The sequence below is a fragment of the Macrobrachium rosenbergii genome, chromosome 12, assembly GCF_040412425.1.
Source record: "Macrobrachium rosenbergii isolate ZJJX-2024 chromosome 12, ASM4041242v1, whole genome shotgun sequence".
Taxonomy (NCBI): domain Eukaryota; kingdom Metazoa; phylum Arthropoda; class Malacostraca; order Decapoda; family Palaemonidae; genus Macrobrachium; species Macrobrachium rosenbergii.
The window spans coordinates 82,112,187-82,140,105 of NC_089752.1; the positions used below are offsets into that span (position 1 = coordinate 82,112,187).

The following is a 27,919-nucleotide window of genomic DNA, read 5'->3' on the forward strand; positions in this document are numbered from 1 at the left end:
GTGTAATAAAACTTATGAAAAACCGTGCCCGGTGAATACTTACCCCCTCCTGAAAACTAGAAAGTATCAATAGACAATTTCAACCTAACTTACCGAGTCCCCTGCGTTACTATCAAGTGAAAGTCAACAGACAGAGACGGAGTCATTCATATGTGGTGCAACGCAATACAAAGAAAAACTGCACCGCATAACATAAAAATATTAAACTAAAACCCCAGGAAGGTCACGATGTATAATTCTTTTTTTTTTTGCTTTGTTTGATTTACTCTACTGTTTGTATTACAAGGTTTAGTTGATTCTAAGTATGATTAACACACAACAGTACACAAGAGAATATTTTATCTCTGTTGACTGCATTTATAATTTGGTATTTATTTTTAAAACGGGGGTTTGAACCGAAGGGAAATGAAAACCCTATTTTTAGTCTGGGAGCCACGAGAGCCTCATGCATTACATCTGCCTTAGGCAGCGCCTCGCTAAATCCCTTATCAGAGAACTTATAGCACGGGGTTGGTAAACGTATTCATTCTGGTTAACGGAAGCTTGTCACTATTGTGATAGGATATCAGGTCTCGGGGTCTGCACTTTGATTTATCCACCGCACTGATGAATCAATTCATGGCTAAACATCTCCACTGGTTACAGGGCTAGTTTGAATGAATCGGGTCAAAAACGCGAACGCATCTACTGCGGATGCGCATGTTGCCAACCCAATGTAGGACGCACCTCCCTAAAAGGTTATACTCCCCTGCAAATGGGCATAACCCAATATATTTAATGTTAACTGGGAGGGTTTTGTGGCTCCCAGACTAAAAATAGGGTTTTCATTTCCAGAGTTCAAACCCGTTTCTTAGTCAAATCGAGAACCTCATGCAGGTGTACCAGAGAACATTTTAAAGAGGCTTTTTGTATATTTATAAAGCCGTCAAACATCATTTGACAGGGAGGATGGACTTTTAGCCACTATCCCTAACCAAAAAAGCTTTTTCGCTTCCCTTGGGTTCAAACCAAAATCTAAAATCCTTTCCCTTTACAGCTGTAACAGCCCACCCTTTAAGCTGTCTCCGAAGAGACTGTGTTGTGAAGAGCAAAAGAAATAGGCTATAATAGGAAAAAATAACCTACTGGTTTTAAAAACTCACTCACTTTAAAGGAAAGTTCCTCTTGCCAGCCAATTCAGTTTATCTCTTGCCCACGACTTTGCGATTGGATACGCATGCAAACACTCGTATTTGTTTAACATAGTGTTTGACAAACACTCCATGCCCAGACCACCCTTATACTTGGATACGTCCTCCATACTAAAGTTACCCGAAAAAGGCAAGTGAGGCTGCCTGAGGTCACGTGACTTTGGATCTGATCCTGGGCATAGATCTACAATTAACTTACAAATGTTAGTTCTAAGGCTTTCTAGGCAAAGTGGGGTGCTTTGTTTGGTACCAAAAAGAGGGGCCATGGCGTGACATGGTTGGTCCGATCAAGGTATTTTTTCACTGTGGCCACTGGACACAGCTTCAGATTAGGGGCAAGAAGGAATAACTAGGGGTTTCCGTCTATGAAATGGATTCTCGTTTTAGCTAAAAATTTCCAAATGAAAAGGTTACTTTATTCTTTCAGAAAGAACAAAACTGATCTCTTTTTTTAGCGCGTGAATCTCCGCTGATCTGGCTCCCATCGCCAGGCCCACTAAAAACAACGTTTTTTCTAACAAGAATTTCATATTATTGTCTGAACGTCTTTTCAGAGTAGCTAAGACTATATCTAGATCCCATTATAATTCACATGGTTGTTCACTCGGCCTTCGAGAGCCATTGATTTCATCATCATTTCAAACACTTCTGAATGCACCTCTATCGAATCTGTACCTTAAAGGAAGGAACCGCAAGGGCCAAAGCCTTGTGATTTTTAATAGTGGAGGAAGCCAACTTTTTATCAATAAAAACACAAAGAACTGTACAGTTATTATCGATGGTAGTTGGTTTACGGTCCCTAACAAATGAGACAAATTTGTTCCACACTGACTGATACTGTTTGGCATGGAGTTTCCGTTAACCCTTAAACGCTATGAGCCTCTATTTACAAAAGTGTCTGCCGTATGCCGGTGGGGTTTGGGAGTTAGCGCTGAAGCGGAAAAAAAGTTTCTTTTTTTAAATCACAGCACGCTTAGTTTTTAAAGATTAAAAGTTCATTTTTGGCTCCTTTTTTTCTCATTACCTGAAGTTTAGTATGCAACCATCAGAAATAAAAAAAAAATATCATTATCATATACAGGCGGTCCCCGACTTACGACGGTTCCGCTTACGACGTTCGAAGTTCTGACGGTTTTTCAGATATATTCATTAAAAAATCCAGGCCGCTTACGACGTTTGTTTTGAAGTTTACGACAGCCCGTTCTGACGCAGCCTGTTTACGACGCTTTTCAATTACGTATATTTTAAAAAAATCCGTTTCTGGTTTAACAGTAATCATCAAAAATCAGTTTCTGGTTACAATTATTAAAATACATTGCAAGGTTATGACTTTTTTCAAAGTTTTTTATTGTAAGCGGAACTAGTTTCGTGAGCGTAGCTGCGCTCTGTATGTAACTGCATTGGTACTGTACAGTAGTTGACCGGACAACGACCTTCCTGGGTCGATCACGCAGGCGTAACAATACCAAACAACCCTTTCCTCACTCACGTGTTTGCCTCCCGCAGAGTTAGGCACGTTGCCTCATTGTTGCTTTTCTTTAGCTGCAGTTTTTTCGTGAATTGTGCCTTCACTATGGCTCCAAACGGCAGAATGTATCATCTGATGCTAGTGCATCCAAGAAGCGAGGAAGAGCATCACCATGGAAGTCAAGTACGGCGTAATTAAGCGTTCGGAGAAGGGTGAAAGTAACACACGAGATAGGGCGTGCCTTGGGCCTTAGCAGAACGACGGTTGTTACCATAGTGAAGGACAAGCAGCGTATTCTGAAACATGTGCAAGACGCTGCACCAATGAAGGCAACGGTGATTAACGTGAAGCAACGTAGCCAGAACGTGAGTGGAGATGGAGAAGTTATTGTTGATCTGGCTGGAAGACCAGAACCAACGGCGTGTTCCAGTGAGCCTGAGTGTGATTCAAGAGAAGGCTAGGGAGCTGCATGCGGCAGTGGTGAAGAAAAATGGGAAGGCAGTGCTAGTGAAGAATTTTCCGCCAGTAGGGGTTGGTTTAACTGCTTCAAGGCTCGTGCAAATTTGCACAATGTGAAGTTGCAAGGTGAAGCTGCTAGCGCTGATGACGTAGCAGCAGAAAGTTTCCTAGTGGTTTGGCTGAGATAATTAGGAAGGTGGTTACACTGCTGACCAGGTATTTAATGTAGATGAGACAGGGTTATTTTGGAAAGAATGCCAAATCGTACATACATTTCCAAGGAGGAGAGGTCAGCACCAGGCCATAAAGCTGGTAAGGAGAGGCTGACTTTACTCTTTGGGGGAAATGCTAGTGGCGATTTGAAGCTTAAGCCCTTGCTAGTGTACTTGGCAGAAAATCCCAGGGCTTTTAAGGGCATTTTCAAGAGTCAACTCCCCGTCATTTGGAAGTCCAATAAGAAAGCTTGGGTTACCTTGATGGTCTTCGAGGACTGGTTCAATGACCACTTTGTGCCCGCAGTGGAAAGGTATTGTGCCTCGAAGGGTCTGCCTTTTAAGGTCCTGCTTGTCTTAAGACAATGCCCCTGGTCACCCGGCTAATCTTAGTAATATGAACCTAATGTGAAGGTGGTGTATCTACCACCAAATACTACATCCCTCATACAGCCGATGGACCAGGAGTCATTTATAACTTCAAGGCATACTACCTGAGGAGGACAATACGCGCTGCTTTACGGGCCGTTGAAGGTAACAAGGAGTTGACTCTGAAAGATTTTTGGAAGGGCTACAACATTGCAGATGCTGTGACGAACATTATTTCGTGCTTGGGGCGAAGTAAAGGTGTCGACTCTGAATGGTGCGTGGAAGAAACTGTGTCCGCAGTTTGTGAATAGTTTTAAGGGGTTTGAGCAGGCAGAAGATGTTGAGGCTGTGACAAGGAAAATTGTTGGGCTAAGCAAGAGGCTGAAACTGGACTTGGAAGCTGAGGATGTCACCGAGCTGCTGGCATCCCACGGAGAGGAATTGTCATCGGAGGACCTCATTGAGCTGGAGAAGCAGATGATCGAGGAGGAGGAAGAGGCACCACAACCAAAGGTCAAGGAATTAACAATCAAGGGCTTGACAGAGGGGTTTTGCTCACCTGGAGAAATGTTTGGCAGCATTTGAGGGTGAGGACCCTAACATTGCCAGGTTTGAGAGGATTCAAGAGGAATGCTGGATCTTACAACGTGCTACAGGGAGGCGCTGAAGGAGAAGCAGCTGAAGAAGAAAGTGCAGTCTAGGCTAGACTCTTTCTTCGTGAAGAAGTCTTCAGCACCACCTGCCACTCCTAGTCTAGGTAAGGATTTCTCAACTTTATTTTTATTAACTGCTGTAATATAAATTGTTATAACTTGTAATAATATTTATAAAAATGTTACTGCAATTTATATTTACATACTGTAGATACACAGCATAACCCAATAAATTTTATCATTTGTATCATTGCAGAAGTGACTCCTAATCCAGATTCCCCAGAACCTCTACCTGGCTATGAATCAGAACCTGAGCCTGAACCTGTACCTGCAGTAACCTCCCCAGCAGCTTCTCCAGCTCTATCAGGTAAGGAATTCCTAAGTGTTTAATTTTTATAATTTTCATACATGAAATCATTTGTATATACAGTACTGTACATATGGTACAAATTTTATATTTACTATCGCATAACCTAATTTATTTCATTATGTGCCATTCCAGATCTCTTTGGTAGTGATGACAGTCCTGCCCCCTGAAGAATTCCAGGGTTTTGATTTACGGGACCTCCTGTCTCCTCTCCAACTTCACCAGGTAAGGAATTCTTAATGTTTTTTTAATGTTTTATAAATTTTTATAAATGTTACAAAAAGTGTACTGCACTTCACCCACTGTACAGTACACTATTGCTTTAGTATTTGCTGTAACTTTACATAATCATTATCATTCCAGATCCCATGTTACAGCCTCCTCCCGGCCCAACTCAGCTGACCTTATCCCCTCTCCAGCCCCATCAGGTAAGGATTTCATGACTTTTTTTTTTCTTTCAAATCACTTTATAAAACTGTATACAGTACAGTAGCTTATTGCATACATACCCCTGTGTGGTAATTTCTATCTTTTATCATTCCACAAATGACAGGTGTCCCTGCTCAACTCCAAATTCACCTGCACCAGTAGCACCTGCACCCATTTCATGTCCACCAGGTAAGGAATTCTTCACTTTTAGAAATTTCTATTAGCCTACATTGTTTTAAATTGTGTTATTATACTTATACAGTACAGTACAGTACTGCTGTGTACAGTATCATTTCTATCTTTTTCATTGCAGACTCCCAAGCACCTGCAGATGCCACACCATAGCCCCCTGTTCTCATCTACCATATGCCCATCCCAGTAAGCAAGCCAACCACTAGAATTTGGTAAGAACACTTTCTGTTTTATAAATTGTTATACATTTTATAAAATTAGTGTACTGTTTATGAAATCCACAGAAGTACTTTATTCTAATCTTTATCATGTACATTATCATTCCAGACTGACATGCACCTTTAACCTGACCTCTACTGGAACTGTACAAAACCTTCCTCATGTAGCCTACATCTTTCAAATCACTCAAGGTATTGAATTCTTCACTGTTTTTAATGTTATAAATGGTCATATGTACAGTACATTTGATAAATATAAAGTAACGTCTTCATTCTAATATTCCAGACTGCCCAGCACCTTTACTAGAGCTCCCTCATCCTCGCCTCCATCTTCTAAAAATCACTGAAATTAGGTAAGGCATTCATATTTTTATTTTGTACTTTGTTGAACATAGGTTTGTGAAATACCTGAACTGATACAGAACAGTGTAACACATACAGTACAAACTCTGCAGCAATTTTATCCTTATCATTGCAGGCTCCCACGCATACAATCTCCATCTCCCCAACCTAGCCTGTGGTTGTAACAGCTTTGACAATCACTGAATGAGGTAAGGAATTCCTAACTCTTTATAATTTTTATATATTTATTATTCTACTGTAAAATACTGACTGTTCTGTATTTATACAGTACAGTACTGTACTTTGTTGCATGCAGGACTACTGTACAGTATTATATGTACACTAATACTAAATTTTTACATTCCAGAATCCCCTGAATCATGAGGCCACACCATTTTTCCAGGGTTAAGAAGCCTGGGGTTTCAAAATAAAAGTAAGGAATTCACTTTTTTTTTATCTTTTATAAACTCTTTGGTATAAATTACAGTACAGTACAGTGTACTGTACACCTGTGTTACTGTATAACATGTTGTATTTTACTTTTGTGCAGTATATGTACAGTACTCTATACTTTACTGCATACAGGATTTACTGTACAGTACTGTACTTTGTAGTAAATTGTAAATTTTTACATTCCAGAACCACCAGTTTTGGATACACACCACATCAAAATGTAGGTAAAACATCAAGAAACAACATGCAGTATACCCAAAGGATTAAAAGTAAGGCTTTCATAACTTTTGTTTCAAATTTTTATACAATTTTCTGGCGTCATGTATGCCATCGTTCAAATGGGCGATTTTTCGGGTTCTGACAAGGCGCAAAGAACGGAACCACCGTAAGTAAACCGGGGACTGCCTGTATAAATATTGGAATATATGACAGCACGTAAAAAAAAATTTCATATATAATTGTATACAAATCACACTGTGAGCAAAAAGGTTAAAGCTAATGAGCTATTTTTTTCTTCGTTGTATTGTACAGTAAACTGCAATGATTTTGGTATATAACAAATTGTAAAACGATCACAGCAACACAGAGAAAATATTATCACAAAATGATGCATGAATTTGTAACATCGGATGTTAAAAAAGTTTTTTTAAAAAATTCACCATAAATCGAAATATTGTGCTAGAGACTTCTCGTTTGTTGCAAAATTAAGGTAAATGATTGAATATTACTAGAATGTAAGAGTTTTAGCTTACAATTGCATTTTTCGACCATTTCGGTCGAGTCAAAGTTGACCAAAGGTTGAAATTTTGGCACTTATCGTGATTTATATGAAAATATTTCAAAACTGATAAAAGCTACAACCATGAATTACTGTTTGTTGCATTCTACATGAAATTGTGCACAATTTCATATATAAAACGTTATGTAATGGCTAATATAAAATGGTGCAAAAATTACAGCAAAGTGACTAAAAGAATTTCTGAGATTTTCAGCACAGTTAGCGACGCAGACGAATGGGAAAAGTTTTTCAAAATTCACCATAAATTGAAATATTGTGCTAGAGACTTCTCGTTTGTTGCAAAATGAAGGTAAATGATTGAATATTACTAGAATGTAAGAGTTTTAGCTTACAATTGCATTTTTACCATTTCGATCGAGTCAAAGTTGACCGAAGGTTGAAATTTTGGCACATATCGTGATCTATATGAAAATATGTCAAAATTGATAAAAGCTACAACCATGAGTTATTTTTTGTTGTATTCTACATGAAATTGCACACATTTTCATATATAAAACTTTATGTAACGGCTAATACAAAACAATGCAAAAATTACAACAAAGTGACTAAAGAATTTCTGAGATTTTCAGCAGAGTTAGCTGACGCTTTCTTTTGGGATAAGAAAGAAATTCACACATGCGCAGCTGGGTCACGCTTGTAAACAAAACAACAGCGTGATCCGTGAACTCCCAGCATCCCTCAAAGCAGCGTGATTTAAAATTTTCCGCAAACGAGGCCTATAAGTATTTTTTCGTGAATATTTAAAAAACTTTTTGTAAGTCGGCGTAATCCATTGGCACCCAACAGACAAAAAACAGTTTGTTAAAGGGTTAATATTAGTGATTAAATTCTGACTTCAGGTGACCATTTGAAGCACAGGGATCTGAGAAAGTCCACACGTGGCACCCAACAGACAATCCTTGAACCTGCTGGGAAAGAATAAAGATCGTGGCCAGTCAGGTGTTAAATGGCTGTTAATAATTAGTGACTCCTTAAGAGTTGACTTTCCCTACTTCAGGTGACCATTCCATGAAGTAATTTGTGATTGTCGGGTGTTGGAGCAGACTAGGTGAGAATTTCCTTCCCTTCAAAAATTGGATTTACTGTACATTCTATCCATGCGCTCTCTCCAGGTTTAAGTCTTAACTCCCTGTCTAATTTCAAGTAAGTTTCTTGGTTGGTTTCTAAGTGAGTATTTATCTGTTGAGAGCTTGTGCTGTATACTGAATATCTTCCCTCTGTCGTGTCTTTCTTTAGAATACTTCTCAATGAAGAGTGCTCTCGAGTCGGGATTCTTCCGGTTAATTTACATAGAGGTATTCTAGAAATTTCATGACCCCTTCTAATCACTAATTGCTCTCTAGGTGCATTAATGCTGATCCCTTCTCAGGTGCTAGCCATAGTTGGATAACCAATTAGCAAATGTGCAAACCCTAACTGTATATCTCTTACTACTAGAACCTTCTCCTTTAGTGAAATTCTTCCTAGCTTAAAAGGAAAATCTATTTGTCCTACTATTCTGATATTATTACCCTGAATGTCTGTGATTCTACAATCTACTGCTGGGTTCAAACTTAAGTGAGAAAAATACATCTGATACACCTTTTCTGACATTATATTCTTAGGACTTCCTGTATCAAAGAATGTGGCAATAGGTTTCTCTAAACCAACATGTGCGGGAAATACTGGTCTATAATTATATTCATTCCCTATATTAACTTTGCTAACCTGTCTAGTTTGGCTTAGGTTTTGCAATCCAGTCCTTCCCTCTATTATGAAGGAAGACCCATTATACCACTGGAGTGAAAATTTACCATTGTGTCATCTGATATACTCTCAGTTTGGTTAGTATCTTGATGCCTATTTGGGTTTGACCCCCTATTCCTTCTAGCTTGTGGAGACTGACTACGGTCTCTACCTTTGCCTCTTGACTGAGATCTATATCTAGGTGCTGAAGCAGGTCTATTTCTGCAATCTCGAGCGCTATGCCCGGCTCTCTTATGGAAAGGGCAAAAGCTATCCCTTGGCAGTCACTGGCATAATGTCCCTTCTTCTGACAGTTATAACACGTGACTGTTGAAAATCCCCTTGAGTTGTATTACCTAACGTCCTAATTCTGATTCTATCTGGATTCCTAGAACTATTTTGTCCTCTTTCTTCTTGTCCTATGGTGACTAAAGGTCTGTATACTGGGTTCTCTTTGTGATTTCTACCTAAGATTCTTGCTACTTCCTCTTCGATGTCAGCTATGTCATCTGATGTCTCCCATTTTCGGTTCATCTTTGCAATAGCTTCGGCTGGCAAACTTCCAATCATGAATGCTAACCTCCATAATGGTTTTGACAATCAGCTACTAACATTTTATCTGTCTCTTGTCCATTTAGTGGATCAATGACCCCATTCATTCAATTGTTATATAGCTGGGAATTCATCCCTTGGTAGCTTCTTTTATCTGCCTTATAACAGTGAGCTATCCTTGCAAGGCTGATAACGGGATCTGTTTCGCTTACTGTGGAATATACCTTCCTAAAGGACTGTTTCATTTCTTCCCAATTCTTAAGTCTTTGATATGTCTCGGAATGGACATATCGTTCTAAGTCTCCCCCTGCATCCAGATCCAGATAACTCTTCGCTTCACTAAGTTTTTCGCTATCTGTGCCTATTATGTTATTAAGATGTATGCCTACCTGCTCTATCCAGTTTTCTAAGTTATGGGCACCCTGACCTTCTTTCCTTCCGCAAAATTTGGCTATATGGTTAATTGCATGTCTTTTATGTGTACCTACAGCTGCAGAGACTGGGCTAGTTGACTGTGTTCCCCTATCCATTGTTAAATTATTGGTTTGACTTCTTGTGTAAACAGGAGTTCTTACACTATTAGTTTGTGCTGATCTCCTCCTGGGCATTTATTCACTAATGACAAACACTTTCTTAACCACTGAGTATAATGGCAGTAACAACAAAGCAAATAAAGTCAACCAGTTCTTAAAATCACAAAAGATCATAAACACTTCTATCATACCTAAAGTAAAGTTAATCAATCACTAAAATTTCCTTGAAATTCTAAATTACCGATTGCCGGTGTTAAAAAAAAAAAAAAATCCCTTAACTTCCAATTATCCTTGACAGTGCTGGTAAAACAAATAAATAAATTATCACTCGCTTTAAAAAAAAATAAAGAAAAAATAATCTTTAAAAACTTAAGATTCTGAACACCTTTAAGCGAACAAAAAAGCAAGTTGAGATTTCTCGATCGAAAAATATATAAATTTCAGCTAATGAATGTTAAATAAAAAATTAAATGCTTAAAATAACCGTAGAATGACACAAATAAAATACAGAAATTATGGGTTAGTCATGCCAAACGTTAAATAAAGTTTAGTAATACCAAATGGATAAAATTTTGTAAAAAGATCGATATGTGCTTAGTTAAAGAAAGGGAAAAAGAAAAAAAACTCTTGTTGCCAAGTCTATTTAATTTACGTATGAGTTTTGAGTTTTAAATGAATATCAATACAAGTGTTCTTAGTCGACTTAATTTTTTGTGTGCTTCTAACTCAAAGAAAAAAATTTTCTACGTGTGTGTGTGTGACCCTAAGGACATTCTTACTGTGTGTCGTTTTTTTCTCTCGTCCTTCTGCACGTATTCTCTCGGCAGCTTGATTTTGTTATTCGTAGGCTTTCATCCAAGGGTTGGGTTGTTCGTTCGTCTTCTTCTTCTTCACTTCAGCGTCCTTCCGTCACTGCGCCTTAGCTGGGGATCTGGCTCTCACTCGGTCACGGGAATCATCGTGGCGTTGACAGGAAAAGGGCCTCTCTCTCTGCGGTGTAGTCTTCTGCTTTGTTGTAGTGTTGTGTGTGTTTGTGTGGGGCGTATTTTATTTCTTCTTTGCAGAGTGGCGTATGTTATGTTTTGTCTTTGGTGTTTTCTTTGATCACTTGTTTATTCTATTTTCAATTGTTTATCTCACTTCACTGTTTCGCCAACTGTTCGTGATCACTACCTGTACACCCGCGATATCTCACTTAGCTGTTGTAATCTCTCACCGATCGCCATCGGCTGCAGCTTTTTTTTTTTTTTTTTTTTTTTTTTGTTATCTCACTTAGCTCTTGTTATCCCACGTTATCTCAGCTGCCACCAGCTGTTGTTGGACCCTGTTTCTTTCCTTCAAAGGGCCCAACACTAAGGTAATGTGCGTCCGGCCAGGCGGTGTGGAAGTTATTTGTAGTAGGAACAAGTGGTTCTTTAAAACAGTTATTAAATTATAATTACCAAGGTTAAAGGGAAAATGATTAATTGTTCCCGTTTCTTCTTTATTTGTGATTTTTGTCTTACAGTTCCACCTATAGTTCTTAACTGTTTCTTAATGGTTCGAGACTTTAAGATAACTTTGAAATAATGGTTTCGAGAGACTTAACGAATTAGATTACGGGGACTATTGTTTGAGAGAGTCTAAAACAATTTCTTCACTTTCACACTTCTTCTCTTTCGGAATAGTTCTTTTCTATCTTCCCCTCACTTTGGAATAGTTCTCTCTCTCTCTCTATCTTTTCTCTCCCACTTTTTTTCTCTGTCTCCTTTCCTGTATGCCTGTCCTTATATCTCCCATTTTCCCTTGTGTCAACCATGACGTCATATTCTGGGCAGGTACGGCTTTCCTGAGGCACCTCCTCCACTTGCTTCATTCCAACTTTTGGAGGTGTGTTTTAAGGAATTCCTGTTGATTATTGGGTATTTGCTCCTTGTAGGATGTCTCTAGGTCTCTGGCACTGATGGCATTTGATTGGCCAAAACATCTAGGCTTGACCTGTGGGCGTGGCTTATTTCCTTGGGCTATCCTTCGAAGTCAAGGGGGTTAAGGGTATTTTCCCACACTCTACTAACCATAAGGTTCCTTCGCAGGACCCTCGTGGATTTCGAAGGCATGGCCAGATGCAATTTCTCTTAGCGCCTTGTTAGTGCTGGTGTGTTCTTGAAGATGTGGTTGGCGACTTGTTGTGACAGGCTGGGAGATTTATGACTTTATGGTCCTTTGTACAGACCCAAAATGGAAATAGGATATTTCTACTTCGAAAAAATATGTTTTTCTCTATTTTCTCGATACAGTCTCGGCCATGCTACCTAACTGTCTCCTGACAGTTTTCTAAATAAACAAAACAGTATGGACTATGAGGGCTCCTAACAATATGCACGTTTTGTATGACAAATTCCTTCTATGAATCTGGCTTTAAGTATTAAACAATCGTAAATGATATATAAAAGAGCAAAGAAACATTAGCAATTATCTATCCAAGTTACATTTGGATTTACTCAGCCCTCATACCTAGCTGCCTAACAGGTGGATTTTAAATTCTTAAAAGTAATCAATCTGTACAATCATAAGGCGGCAATCTTCATTTCTTGGCCGTTCTTCATGGATTTCTTGTTAGGCTTGCTGCTACAAATGAATGATAATGTCCTTACTTGTATCTTGGGTGTATTCAAACATTGTGTAACTAACATGTGTAACTTACTTGTGTACGTGTTGCTTGACTTTGTCAATGCAAGTATAGACTTCTCTTTGCATAGGAAACTTCTACATTTTAATGACTAACTCAAAAGTATGACTGGCAACTTGGGTCGGGAAAACAAAGTAGTACTTATGAATATTTTGTGACTGGCAAAACAAATCGGTAAGCTTTCGCTATTTAAAGTATCTCTAAGAAACGAAGATCGTAAACGTGTTAGTTCTACAGGAAAATAAGTAATTACTATTTCTACTTCTAGTGTTAGTATAGTTCATGCACTCCTTTCAATGTTGACATGTTATGGGTTATGCCAAGACTTCTCCTTGATGAGGTATCCTTAAAGCACTCACAAATCTTACAAACTGTATTTCTCATTTCTTTACCGTTTAATTCTATGATTAGTACACTTATACAAATATTCGGTGATTTGAAAACAAGATTCTCGTTGAAATCATTTAAAAACCTGTCTTAAACTTCTACCTCATTCTTCTATTAGTGATAGTGGGTTGCAAATCCCTAAAGATGACTTTAATACGTTACATTTCAGAAATTTTACTTTACCTTCTTGCTTCCTAAGTAATTCCCCTCAGTTAAAGAAAAATAAATTCGAAGTTACGGCGCCTTAACCCCAAATTCTTTTGTTACAAGACCGACTAATAAAAGTAAGTAATGCAACATTATAAAAAAATAGTTTCATTACTAAGTCAACCAATGAAGGCAAACTCAGCAATAAAGAAATCAAATACCGGGCATAATAGGATGAATTGACGGGTTTGTTCTTATCATTATTACTGAAATGTGACTTCTATTTCTTAGGTTATATATAGTTTTTTCTTCTGAAGTAGCTTCTTCTAATTCTTCCGTCAGTTCTGCCTCTTTAACTTCTTTTGTTCTCTTGACTTTATCTTTATTTATCCAAAATCCTTCTCCTTCTAATGATTCAGCATATGTGGAAGGTATTACTTCATTCACCTTTTTCACTTTCACCTTAGTCTCTTGCACATCTATGACCTTGTATGGCCCTGTGAATTTAGTGGCTAACTTGTAATTAATTCCACTTCTTACTTCCTTCTTGAGGTAAACTTCATCGCCTATCTTGTAATCTACTGGCCTTAATCCTTCTTGATGCCTGTCTATCATATTCTTCTGAGCTTCCTCTAAATTCTTGTGTAATTGCTTATGAATTACCTTGAAATTCCCAATTCTTATTTTCATAATGTCTTCAGAGTAATTAGGCTGTATTGGCTGATTTAGCCACGCATATGGTAATCTTGGGTCATATCCCATTAAAACTTTTATGGGTGTTGCTTGAGTACTTCTATGATACTTAGCGTTTAGTGATAATTGGACTAAAGGTAAATTGACGTCCCAATCAGGATCCTGTCCTACTGTATGCCTTAATGCATCTAGAACCTTTCTGTTATTTCTTTCTGCTAAGCCATTACTAGCTGGATGATACGGTTGTATCGTTACCTTTCCTACCTTGAATGCATTACAAATTTCTTGAACCAATGAGTTATTGAACTCGGTGCCATTATGAGATATAATGAGCTGTGGGGCAGAATACCTGCAAAATATCTTATCAAAAAGAGCGATTGCACACTCTTTAGCTCCTTTACTAGTTAATGGTATTAGCTCTGTATATCTAGTGAGTGCGTCAATACACACTAATATATTTCTATTCCCCTTCCTCGTGGTGTGAAGATTAGTGATTAGATCTATGGCTACTCTTTCAAATGGAGTCTGCGGAATGGGATATTTCCCTAGAGGTACTTCCTTATCTGTTCTTCCCTTGTAACTGTTGCAAGTATTGCAGCTCTTCACGTAATTACTAACATCCTTGTAAATTCCTTTCCAATGAAACGATCTTTTAACTAGTCTAACTGTCTCATCCCTTCCTGGGTGAGCTCTCGTCATCGTCATGCATTAACTCAATGACTTTATTTCTTAGGCTCTTTGGTACTATTCTTTTATGGAGTACTCCTAGTAATTGATCAAACGGGTCACACTCGTGACACATCCAAACTAGTACGTCGTCTATGACGTTTACTGCGTCTATGGGGCAACAAATTCTGTTACTTAGTTCTGCTCGTTCCTTTTGACTAAATTCTCTTTTATTTTCTACAAAATCGAAGATCTCCTTTAAATCTTCATCACTTTTTTGTTCACTTATGAAATTTTGTCTGGAAAGTTCTTCTGTGTAATGCATGGTAAATACATTGCTTATGAATTCGGCCTGTTCTGCTTCGTGGCCTGTCATGTTTATACTATCCCTTTGGTTACTATGCTTTGATAAGGCGTCTGCCACTTTATTGGCCTTCCCTGGAACATATTTCAACTCTATGTCATAGTCTTGGGCTGTCATAAACCAACGAGCTCTACTTCCGGAAAAATTCGGATTCTTAAGCATTTCTACTGTGGCGGAATGATCAGTGAATACAGTTATCTTGTACCCGAATATGATATACCTGAAGTGTTTTAAAGCATCTATTATGGCTAAAGACTCTAGGTCTGTTACTGAGTAGTTTACTTCTGTGGGCTTTAGCTTTCTACTATAATATGCTATAGCATTATATTTGTTATCATGTCTTTGCATTAAGCATGCTCCTATACCAGTGCGACTTGCATCCGTAGCTAAAAAGAATTCTTTACTGAAATCTGGGAAACTAAGTACGGGAGAGTGAGTTAACCTTTCCTTTAGTTCATCAAATGTTTCTTGTTGCCTTGTTTTCCATACGAATGACAAGTGTTTCCTTAATAACTCCATCAGCGGAGCGGATATTGCTGCAAAATTCTTTATGTACTTGCGGTAAAAAACCTGCTAATCCCAAAAATGACTTCACATCCTTCTTACATTGAGGTGTAGGATACTCTTTGATTGACTTAATCTTTAAGTCGTTTACTTCCACACCCTTTTCACTTAGTGTGTGTCCCAGGTAGTCTATTTTCCTTCTGATGAAATTGCACTTCTTTAACTTCAATTTAAGATTCGCCTTCCTCAGTCTCTTTAGTACTTCTCTTACCAGTTTTATGTGTTCTTCAATTGTATCTGTTGCTATTATCAAATCGTCTATATAGCAATGTACATCCTTGCCTAATAAATCACCTAAAATCTTATCCATTAACCTCACAAAGGTTACTGGGCTTGACTTCAGACCAAAAGGCATTCTCACATATTGATATCTACCGTTGCTTGTACTAAAGGCAGTTAATGGTTTACTTTCCTCGTCCAAAAGAATTTGTAAAAATCCTTGCAACAAATCTATTGTGGTAAAGTATTTCTTGGATCCGATCGTTGTGATAAGATCTCTCATAGACGGCATTGGATAAGGATCATTTTCAGTTATCTTGTTTAACCTTCTGAAATCTACCACTACTCTGTAGGTTTTATCCTTTTTTGGAACTAGCAAAAGTGGGAAAGACCATGGAGATTTTGATGGTTCTATTATTCCTTGCCTATCCATTTTTTGTACTTCTCTTTCAATGATCTTCTGGGAATGGGCTACTCTATAGGCTGGTATGTAGATTGGCTTTGTGTTTTGTGGAATGTCTATTCTATGTGTTATTTCACCTATGTTACCTAGTGTATCGCCCTCCATAGCGACTATGTCTTGGTATTCACTTAGCAAATCTATGAGTTTCTCTCTAGCACAATCTTCTTTAATATCTTTCAAGTGAGACCCTATCTTAGCTCTTCTCAGTTTTATGTCCTGGGCTAAATTTTCACCTTTATTGATTGGTGCTACCGTTTCCTTCTCTACAACTTGAATGGGAATGCTGTATACCTCTGCTAAACCTAATTCTGTTCCCTGTGTTAGCCTAACCTTTCCTCCTCTGTTGTTCATAACCTGCAAAGCTATTTTACCCTGCCTGACTTCATGTAGACTAGAAGAGTAATGTACCCCCTTTACTTACGCTTCTTCAGTAAGTGTGAGAATTTCCTTCCCTTCAAAAATTGGATTTACTGTACATTCTATCCATGCGCTCTCTCCAGGTTTAAGTCTTAACTCCCTGTCTAATTTCAAGTAAGTTTCTTGGTTGGTTTCTAAGTGAGTATTTATCTGTTGAGAGCTTGTGCTGTATACTGAATATCTTCCCTCTGTCGTGTCTTTCTTTAGAATACTTCTCAATGAAGAGTGCTCTCGAGTCGGGATTCTTCCTGTTAATTTACATAGAGGTATTCTAGAAATTTTATGACCCCTTCTAATCACTAATTGCTCTCTAGGTGCATTAATGCTGATACCTTCTCTAGCCATAGTTGGATAACCAATTAGCAAATGTGCAAACCCTAACTGTATATCTCTTACTACTAGAACCTTCTCCTTTAGTGAAATTCTTCCTAGCTTAAAAGGAAAAATCTATTTGTCCTACTATTCTGATATTATTACCCTGAATGTCTGTGATTCTACAATCTACTGCTGGGTTCAAACTTAAGTGAGAAAAATACATCTGATACACCTTTTCTGACATTATATTCTTATGACTCCCTGTATCAAAGAATGTGGCAATAGGTTTCTCTAAACCAACATGTGCGGGAAATACTGGTCTATAATTATATTCATTCCCTATACTAACTTTGCTAACCTGTCTAGTTTGGCTTAGGTTTTGCAATCCAGTCCTTCCCTCTATTATGAAGGCAGACCCATTATACCACTGGAGTGAAAATTTACCATTGTGTCATCTGATATACTCTCAGTTTGGTTAGTATCTTGATGCCTATTTGGGTTTGAACCCCTATTCCTTCTAGCTTGTGGAGACTGACTATGGTCTCTACCTTTGCCTCTTGACTGAGATCTATATCTAGGTGCTGAAGCAGGTCTATTTCTTCAATCTCGAGCGCTATGCCCGGCTCTCTTATGGAAAGGGCAGTAAGCTATCCCTTGGCAGTCACTGGATAATGTCCCTTCTTCTGACAGTTATAACACGTGACTGTTGAAAATCTCCCTTGAGTTGTATTACCTAACGTCCTAATTCTGATTCTATCTGGATTCCTAGAACTATTTTGTCCTCCTTCTTCTTGTCCTATGGTGACTAAAGGTCTGTATACTGGGTTCTCTTTGTGATTTCTACTTAAGATTCTTGCTACTTCCTCTTCGATTCAATGTCATCTGAAGTCTCCCATTTTCGGGTCATCCTTCCAATGTCGGCTGGCAAACCCAATTGAATGCTAACCTAATAATGGTTTTCATCTTAACATTTTATCTGTCTCTGCCCATTTAGTGGATGTAACTAAGTGACCCCATTCATTCATATTGTTAATAGCTGGGAATTCATCCATGGTAGCTTCTTTTATCTGCCTTATAACAGTGAGCTATTTCAAGGCTGATAACGGGATCTGTTTCGCTTACTTGGAATATACCTTCCTAAAGGACTGTTTCATTTCTTCCCATTGTCTTTGATATGTTGGAAATGGCATATCGTTCTAAATCCCCCCTGCATCCAGATCCAGATAAGTCTTTAGTTTTTCGCTATCTGTGAATGTTATTTGTATTACCTGCTCTATCCAGTTTTCTAAGTTATTGACCTTCTTTCCTTCCGCAAAATTTCATGTTAATTGCATGTCTTTTATGAGACTGATAACTGGGAGTTCTGTGTTCCCCTATCCATTGTTAAATTATTGGTTTGACTTCTTGTGTAAACAGGAGTTCTTACACTATTAGTTTGAACTGATCTTCCTGGGCATTTATTCACCAAACACTTTCTTAAACCACTGTATATGCCAGTTCTTAAAATAAAGTCAAAAAAATCACAAAAGATGATAAACACTTCTATCTTACCTAAAGTAAAAGTTAATCAATCACTAAAATTTCCTTGAAATTCTAAATTACCGATTGCCGGTGTTAAACAAAAAAAAAAATCCCTTAACTTCCAATTATCCTTGACAGTGCTGGTAAAACAAATAAATAAATTATCACTCGCTTTAAAAAATTTAAAGAAAAAATAATCTTTAAAAACTTATGATTCTGAACACCTTTAAGCGAACAAAAAACAAGTTGAGATTTCTCGATCGAAAATATATAAATTTCAGCTAATGAATGTTAAATAAAAAATTAAATGCTTAAAATAACCGTAGAATGACACAAATAAAATACAGAAATTATGGGTTAGTCATGCCAAACGTTAAATAAAGTTTAGTAATACCAAATGGATAAAATTTTGTAAAAAGATCGATATGTGCTTAGTTAAAGAAAGAGAAAAAGGAAAAAAACTCTTGTTGTCAAGTCTATTTAATTTACGTATGAGTTTTGTGTTTTCAAATGAATATCAATACAAGTGTTCTTAGTCGACTTAATTTTGTGTGTTTCTAACTCAAAGAAAAAATTTTCTACGTGTGTGTGTGTGACCGTAAGGACATTCTTACTGTGTGTCGTTTTTTTCTCTCGTCCTTCTGCACGTATTCTCTCGGCAGCTTGATTTTGTTATTCGTAGGCTTTCATCCAAGGGTTGGGTTGTTCGTTCGTCTTCTTCTTCACCTTCTTCCGTCACTGCGCCTTAGCTGGGGATCTTGCTCTCACTCGGATCACGGGAATCATCGTGGCGTTGACAGGAAAAGGGGCTCTCTCTCTCTGGGGTGTAGTCTTCTGCTTTGTTGTAGTGTTGTGTGTGTTTGTGTGGGGCGTATTTTATTTCTTCTTTGCAGAGTGGCGTATGTTATGTTTTGTCTTTGGTGTTTTTCTTTGATCACTTGTTTATTCTATTTTCAATTGTTTATCTCACTTCACTGTTTCGCCAACTGTTCGTGATCACTACATGTACACCCGCGGTTATCTCACTTAGCTGTTGTAATCTCACCGATCGCCATCGGCTGCAGCCTAACAAATTTTTTTTTTTTTTTTTTTTTTGTTATCTCACTTAGCTCTTGTTATCCCCCGTTATCTCAGCTGCCACCAGCTGTTGTTGGTCCCTGTTTCTTTCCTTCAAAGGGCCCAACTCTAAGGTAATGTGCCGGCCAGGGGCGTGGAAGTTATTTGTAAGTAGGAACAAGTGGTTCTTTAAAACCAGTTATTAAATTATAATTACCGAGGTTAAAGGGAAAATGATTAATTGTTCCCGTTTCTTCTTTATTTGTGATTTTTGTCTTACAGTTCCACCTATAGTTCTTAACTGTTTCTTAATGGTTCGAGACTTTAAGATAATGGTTTTTAAGATAATGGTTTCGAGAGACTTAACGAATTAGATTAAGGGACTATTGTTTGAGAGAGTCTTTCTTCACTAAAACAACTTCTTCTCTTTCAGTCTTTTCTGCTTCCCCCTCACTTTCTATCTTCCCAATAGTCTCTCTCTTTCTCTCTATCTTTTCTCTCCCTCTTTTTTTTTTCTGTCTCCTTTCCTGTATGCCTGTCCTTATATCTCCCATTTTCCCTTGTGTCAACCATGACGTCATATTCTGGGCAGGTACTGCTTTTCTGAGGCACCTCCTCCACTTGCTTCATTCCAACTTTTGGAGGTGTGTTTTAAGGAATTCCTGTTGATTATTGGGTATTTGCTCCTTGTAGGATGTCTCTAGGTCTCTGGCACTGATGGCATTTGATTGGCCAAAACATCTAGGCTTGACCTGTGGGCGTGGCTTATTTCCTTGGGCTATCCTTCGAAGTCAAGGGGGGTGAGGTGTTTTCCCACACTCTACTAACCATAAGGTTCCTTCGCAGGACCCTCGTGGATTTCGAAGGCACGGCCAGATGCAATTTCTCTTAGCGCCTTGTTAGTGCTGGTGTGTTCTTGAAGATGTGGTTGGCGACTTGTTGTGACAGGCTGGGAGATTTATGACTTTATGGTCCTTTGTACAGACCCAAAATGGAAATAGGATATTTCTACTTCGAAAAAATATGTTTTTCTCTATTTTCTCGATACAGTCTCGGCCATGCTACCTAACTGTCTCCTGACAGTTTTCTAAATAAACAAAACAGTATGGACTATGAGGGCTCCTAACAATATGCACGTTTTGTATGATAAATTCCTTCTATGAATCTGGCTTTAAGTATTAAAACAATCGTAAATGATATATAAAAGAGCAAAGAAACAGTAGCAATTATCTATCCAAGTTACATTTGGATTTACTCAGCCCTCATACCTAGCTGCCTAACAGGTGGATTTTAAATTCTTAAAAGTAATCAATCTGTACAATCATAAGGCGGCAATCTTCATTTCTTGGCCGTTCTTCATGGATTTCTTGTTAGGCTTGCTGCTACAAATGAATGATAATGTCCTTACTTGTATCTTGGGTGTATTCAAACATTGTGTAACTAACATGTGTAACTTACTTGTGTACTTGTTGCTTGACTTTATCAATGCAAGTATAGACTTCTCTTTGCATAGGAAACTTCTACATTTTAATGACTAACTCAAAAGTATGACTGGCAACTTGGGTCGGAAAACAAAGTAGTACTTATGAATATTTTGTGACTGGCAAAACAAATCGGTAAGCTTTCGCTATTAAAGTATCTCTAAGAAACGAAGGTCGTAAACGTGTTAGTTCTACGGGAAAATAAGTAATTACTATTTCTACTTCTAGTGTTAGTATAGTTCATGCACTCCTTTCAATGTTGACATGTTATGGGTTATGCCAAGATTTCTCCTGGATGAGGTACCCTTAAAGTACTCACAAATCTTACAAACTGTATTTCTCATTTCTTTACCTTTTACTTATGATTAGTACACTGATACAAATATTTGTGATTTGAAAACAAGATTCTCGTTGAAATCATTTAAAACCTGTCTTAAACTTCTACCTCATTCTTCTATTAGTGATAGTGGGTTGCAAATCCCTAAAGATGACTTTAACCCTTCTGACTTTAATACGTTACATTTCAGAAATTTTACTTTACTTTCTTGCTTCCTAAGTAATTCCCCTCAGTTAAAGAAAAAATAAATTCGAAGTTACGGCGCCTTAACCCCAAATTCTTTTGTTACAAGACCGACTAATTAAAGTAAGTATTGCAACATTATAAAAAAATAGTTTCATTACTAAGTCAACCAATAAAGGCAAACTCAGCAACAAAGAAATCAAATACCGGGAATAATAGGATGAATTGACGGGTTTGTTCTTATCATTATTACTGAAATGTGACTCTTCTATTTCTTAGGTTATATCTAATTTTTCTTCTGAAGTAGCTTCTTCTAATTCTTCAGTCAGTTCTGCCTCTTTAACTTCTTTTGTTCTCTTGACTTTATCTTTATTTATCCAAAATCCTTCTTCTTCTAATGATTCAGCATATGTGGAAGGTATTACTTTATTCACCTTTTTCACTTTCACCTTAGTCTCTTGCACATCTATGACCTTGTATGGCCCTGTGAATTTAGTGGCTAACTTGTAATTAATTCCACTTCTTACTTCCTTCTTGAGGTAAACTTCATCGCCTATCTTGTAATCTACTGGCCTTAATCCTTCTTGATGCCTGTCTATCATATTCTTCTGAGCTTCCTCTAAATTCTTGTGTAATTGCTTATGAATTACCTTGAAATTCCCAATTCTTATTTTCATAATGTCTTCAGAGTAATTAGGCTGTATTGGCTGATTTAGCCACGCATATGGTAATCTTGGGTCATATCCCATTAAAACTTTTATGGGTGTTGCTTGAGTACTTCTATGATACTTAGCATTTAGCGATAACTGGACTAAAGGTAAATTGACGTCCCAATCAGGATCCTGTCCTACTGTATGCCTTAATGCATCTAGAACCTTTCTGTTATTTCTTTCTGCTAAACCATTACTAGCTGGATGATACGGTTGTATCATTACCTTTTCTACCTTGAATGCATCACAAATTTCTTGAACCAATAAGTTATTGAACTCGGTGCCATTATCAGATATAATGAGCTGTGGGGCAGAATACCTGCAAAATATCTTATCAAAAAGAGCAATTGCACACTCTTTAGCTCCTTTACTAGTTAATGGTATTAACTCTGTATATCTAGTGAGTGCGTCAATACACACTAATATATTTCTATTCCCCTTACTCGTGGTGTGAAGATTAGTGATTAGATCTATGGCTACTCTTTCAAATGGAGTCTGCGGAATGGGATATTTCCCTAGAGGTACTTCCTTATCTGTTCTTCCCTTGTAACTGTTGCAAGTATTGCAGCTCTTCACGTAATTACTAACATCCTTGTAAATTCCTTTCCAATGAAACGATCTTTTAACTAGTCTAACTGTCTCATCCCTTCCTGGGTGAGCTCTCGTCATCGTCATGCATTAACTCAATGACTTTATTTCTTAGGCTCTTTGGTACTATTCTTTTATGGAGTACTCCTAGTAATTGATCAAACGGGTCACACTCGTGACACATCCAAACTAGTACGTCGTCTATGACGTTTACTGCGTCTATGGGGCAACAAATTCTGTTACTTAGTTCTGCTCGTTCCTTTTGACTAAATTCTCTTTTATTTTCTACAAAATCGAAGATCTCCTTTAAATCTTCATCACTTTTTGTTCACTTATGAAATTTTGTCTGGAAAGTTCTTCTGTGTAATGCATGGTAAATACATTGCTTATGAATTTTACAAAATGTTCTGCTTCGTGACCTGTCATGTTTATACTATCCCTTTGGTTACTATGCTTTGATAAGGCGTCTGCCACTTTATTGGCCTTCCCTGGAACATATTTCAACTCTATGTCATAGTCTTGGGCTGTCATAAACCAACGAGCTCTACTTCCGGAAAAATTCGGATTCTTAAGCATTTCTACTGTGGCGGAATGATCAGTGAATACAGTTATCTTGTACCCGAATATGATATACCTGAAGTGTTTTAAAGCATCTATTATGGCTAAAGACTCTAGGTCTGTTACTGAGTAGTTTACTTCTGTGGGCTTTAGCTTTCTACTATAATATGCTATAGCATTATATTTGTTATCATGTCTTTGCATTAAGCATGCTCCTATACCAGTGCGACTTGCATCTGTAGCTAAAAAGAATTCTTTACTGAAATCTGGGAAACTAAGTACGAGAGAATGAGTTAACCTTTCCTTTAGTTCATCAAATGCTTCTTGTTGCCTTGTTTTCCATACGAATGATGACAAGTGTTTCCTTTAATAACTCCATCAGCGGAGCGGATATTGCTGCAAAATTCTTTATGTACTTGCGGTAAAAAACCTGCTAATCCCAAAAATGACTTCACATCCTTCTTACATTGAGGTGTAGGATACTCTTTGATTGACTTAATCTTTAAGTCGTTTACTTCCACACCCTTTTCACTTAGTGTGTGTCCCAGGTAGTCTATTTTCCTTCTGATGAAATTGCACTTCTTTAACTTCAATTTAAGATTCGCCTTCCTCAGTCTCTTTAGTACTTCTCTTACCAGTTTTATGTGTTCTTCAATTGTATCTGTTGCTATTATCAAATCGTCTATATAGCAATGTACATCCTTGCCTAATAAATCACCTAAAATCTTATCCATTAATCTCACAAAGGTTACTGGGCTTGACTTCAGACCAAAAGGCATTCTCACATATTGATATCTACCGTTGCTTGTACTAAAGGCAGTTAATGGTTTACTTTCCTCGTCCAAAGGAATTTGTAAAAATCCTTGCAACAAATCTATTGTGGTAAAGTATTTCTTGGATCCGATTGTTGTGATAAGATCTCTCATAGACGGCATTGGATAAGGATCATTTTCGGTTATCTTGTTTAACCTTCTAAAATCTACCACTACTCTGTAGGTTTTATCCTTTTTTGGAACTAGCAAAAGTGGGAAAGACCATGGAGATTTTGATGGTTCTATTATTCCTAGCCTATCCATTTTTTTGTACTTCTCTTTCAATGATCTCCTTCTGGGAATGGGCTACTCTATAGGCTGGTATGTAGATTGGCTTTGTGTTTTGTGGAATGTCTATTCTATGCGTTATTTCACCTGTGTTACCTAGTGTATCGCCCTCCATAGCGACTATGTCTTAGTACTCACTTAGCAAATCTATGAGTTTTTCTCTAGCACAATCTTCTTTAATATCTTTCAAGTGAGACCCTATCTTAGCTCTTCTCAGTTTTATGTCCTGGGCTAAATTTTCATTTTCTTTATTGATTGGTGCTACCGTTTCCTTCTCTACAACTTGAATGGGAATGGTGTATACCTCTGCTAAACCTAATTCTGTTCCCTGTGTTAGCCTAACCTTTCCTCCTCTGTTGTTCATAACCTGCAAAGCTATTTTACCCTGCCTGACTTCATGTAGACTAGAAGAGTAATGTACCCCCTTTACTTACGCTTCTTCAGTAAGTGTGAGAATTTCCTTCCCTTCAAAAATTGGATTTACTGTACATTCTATCCATGCGCTCTCTCCAGGTTTAAGTCTTAACTCCCTGTCTAATTTCAAGTAAGTTTCTTGGTTGGTTTCTAAGTGAGTATTTATCTGTTGAGAGCTTGTGCTGTATACTGAATATCTTCCCTCTGTCGTGTCTTTCTTTAGAATACTTCTCAATGAAGAGTGCTCTCGAGTCGGGATTCTTCCTGTTAATTTACATAGAGGTATTCTAGAAATTTCATGACCCCTTCTAATCACTAATTGCTCTCTAGGTGCATTAATGCTGATCCCTTCTCTAGCCATAGTTGGATAACCAATTAGCAAATGTGCAAACCCTAACTGTATATCTCTTACTACTAGAACCTTCTCCTTTAGTGAAATTCTTCCTAGCTTAAAAGGAAAATCTATTTGTCCTACTATTCTGATATTATTACCCTGAACGTCTGTGATTCTACAATCTACTGCTGGGTTCAAACTTAAGTGAGAAAAATACATCTGATACACCTTTTCTGACATTATATTCTTATGACTCCCTGTATCAAAGAATGTGGCAATAGGTTTCTCTAAACCAACATGTGCGGGAAATACTGGTCTATAATTATATTCATTCCCTATACTAACTTTGCTAACCTGTCTAGTTTGGCTTAGGTTTTGCAATCCAGTCCTTCCCTCTATTATGAAGGCAGACCCATTATACCACTGGAGTGAAAATTTACCATTGTGTCATCTGATATACTCTCAGTTTGGTTAGTATCTTGATGCCTATTTGGGTTTGAACCCCTATTCCTTCTAGCTTGTGGAGACTGACTATGGTCTCTACCTTTGCCTCTTGACTGAGATCTATATCTAGGTGCTGAAGCAGGTCTATTTCTTCAATCTCGAGCGCTATGCCCGGCTCTCTTATGGAAAGGGCAGTAAGCTATCCCTTGGCAGTCACTGGATAATGTCCCTTCTTCTGACAGTTATAACACGTGACTGTTGAAAATCTCCCTTGAGTTGTATTACCTAACGTCCTAATTCTGATTCTATCTGGATTCCTAGAACTATTTTGTCCTCCTTCTTCTTGTCCTATGGTGACTAAAGGTCTGTATACTGGGTTCTCTTTGTGATTTCTACTTAAGATTCTTGCTACTTCCTCTTCGATATCAGCTATGTCATCTGAAGTCTCCCATTTTCGGGTCATCCTTCCAATAGCTTCGGCTGGCAAACTTCCAATCATGAATGCTAACCTAATAATGGTTTTGACATCAGCTACTAACATTTTATCTGTCTCTGCCCATTTAGTGGATGTAACTAAGTGACCCCATTCATTCATATTGTTATATAGCTGGGAATTCATCCCTTGGTAGCTTCTTTTATCTGCCTTATAACAGTGAGCTATCCTTCAAGGCTGATAATTTTACCCCTTACTGTGGAATATACCTTCTAAAGGACTGTTTCATTTGTTTAAGTCTTTGATATGTCTCGAAATGGACATATCGTTCTAAGTCTCCCCTGCATCCAGATCCAGATAACTCTTCAAAGCTATCTTTATTATGTTATTAAGATGTATGCCTACCTGCTCTATCCAGTTTTCTAAGTTTGGGCACCTGACCTTCTTTCCTTCCCAAAATTTGGCTATATGGTTAATTGCATGTCTTTTATGTGACCTACAGCTGCAGAGACTGGGAGTTGACTGTGTTCCCCTATCCATTGTTAAATTATTGGTTTGACTTCTTGTGTAAACAGGAGTTCTTACACTATTAGTTTGTGCTGATCTGTTCCTGGGCATTTATTCACTAATGACAAACACTTTCTTAACCACTGAGTATCTGTAACAACAATGCAAATAAAGTCAACCAGTTCTTAAAATCACAAAAGATCATAAACACTTCTATCATACCTAAAGTAAAGTTAATCAATCACTAAAATTTCCTTGAAATTCTAAATTACCGATTGCCGGTGTTCAACAAAAAAAAAAAAAAAAATCCCTTAACTTCCAATTATCCTTGACAGTGCTGGTAAAACAAATAAATAAATTATCACTCGCTTTAAAAAAAAATAAAGAAAAAATAATCTTTAAAAACTTAAGATTCTGAACACCTTTAAGCGAACAAAAAAGCAAGTTGAGATTTCTCGATCGAAAAATATATAAATTTCAGCTAATGAATGTTAAATAAAAAATTAAATGCTTAAAATAACCGTAGAATGACACAAATAAAATACAGAAATTATGGGTTAGTCATGCCAAACGTTAAATAAAGTTTAGTAATACCAAATGGATAAAATTTTGTAAAAAGATCGATATGTGCTTAGTTAAAGAAAGGGAAAAAGAAAAAAAACTCTTGTTGCCAAGTCTATTTAATTTACGTATGAGTTTTGAGTTTTAAATGAATATCAATACAAGTGTTCTTAGTCGACTTAATTTTGTGTGCTTCTAACTCAAAGAAAAAAAAATTTTCTACGTGTGTGTGTGTGACCCTAAGGACATTCTTACTGTGTGTCGTTTTTTTCTCTCGTCCTTCTGCACGTATTCTCTCGGCAGCTTGATTTTGTTATTCGTAGGCTTTCATCCAAGGGTTGGGTTGTTCGTTCGTCTTCTTCTTCACCTTCTTCCGTCACTGCGCCTTAGCTGGGGATCTGGCTCTCACTCGGTCACGGGAATCATCGTGGCGGCGACAGGAAAAGGGCCTCTCTCTCTGCGGTGTAGTCTTCTGCTTTGTTGTAGTGTTGTGTGTGTTTGTGTGGGGCGTATTTTATTTCTTCTTTGCAGAGTGGCGTATGTTATGTTTTGTCTTTGGTGTTTTTCTTTGATCACTTGTTTATTCTATTTTCAATTGTTTATCTCACTTCACTGTTTCGCCAACTGTTCGTGATCACTACCTGTACACCCGCGGTTATCTCACTTAGCTGTTGTAATCTCACCGATCGCCATCGGCTGCAGCTTTTGTTATCTCACTTAGCTCTTGTTATCCCACCTAGCTGCCACCAGCTGTTGTTGGTCCCTGTTTCTTTCCTTCAAAGGGCCCAACTCTAAGGTAATGTGCCCGGCCAGGCGGCGTGGAAGTTA

General features: G+C 37.7%; 1 long non-coding RNA gene across 1 annotated transcript; it reads left to right on the forward strand.

Moving 5' to 3' along the window:
• The first annotated feature begins 5,358 nt into the window (after window positions 1–5,358).
• On the forward strand, window positions 5,359–5,911 carry LOC136844268 (uncharacterized). Its single transcript, XR_010854797.1, has 3 exons — window positions 5,359–5,551; window positions 5,667–5,749; window positions 5,844–5,911. It is a non-coding gene; the product is annotated as an uncharacterized lncRNA (long non-coding RNA).
• Window positions 5,912–27,919: the final 22,008 nt, after the last annotated feature.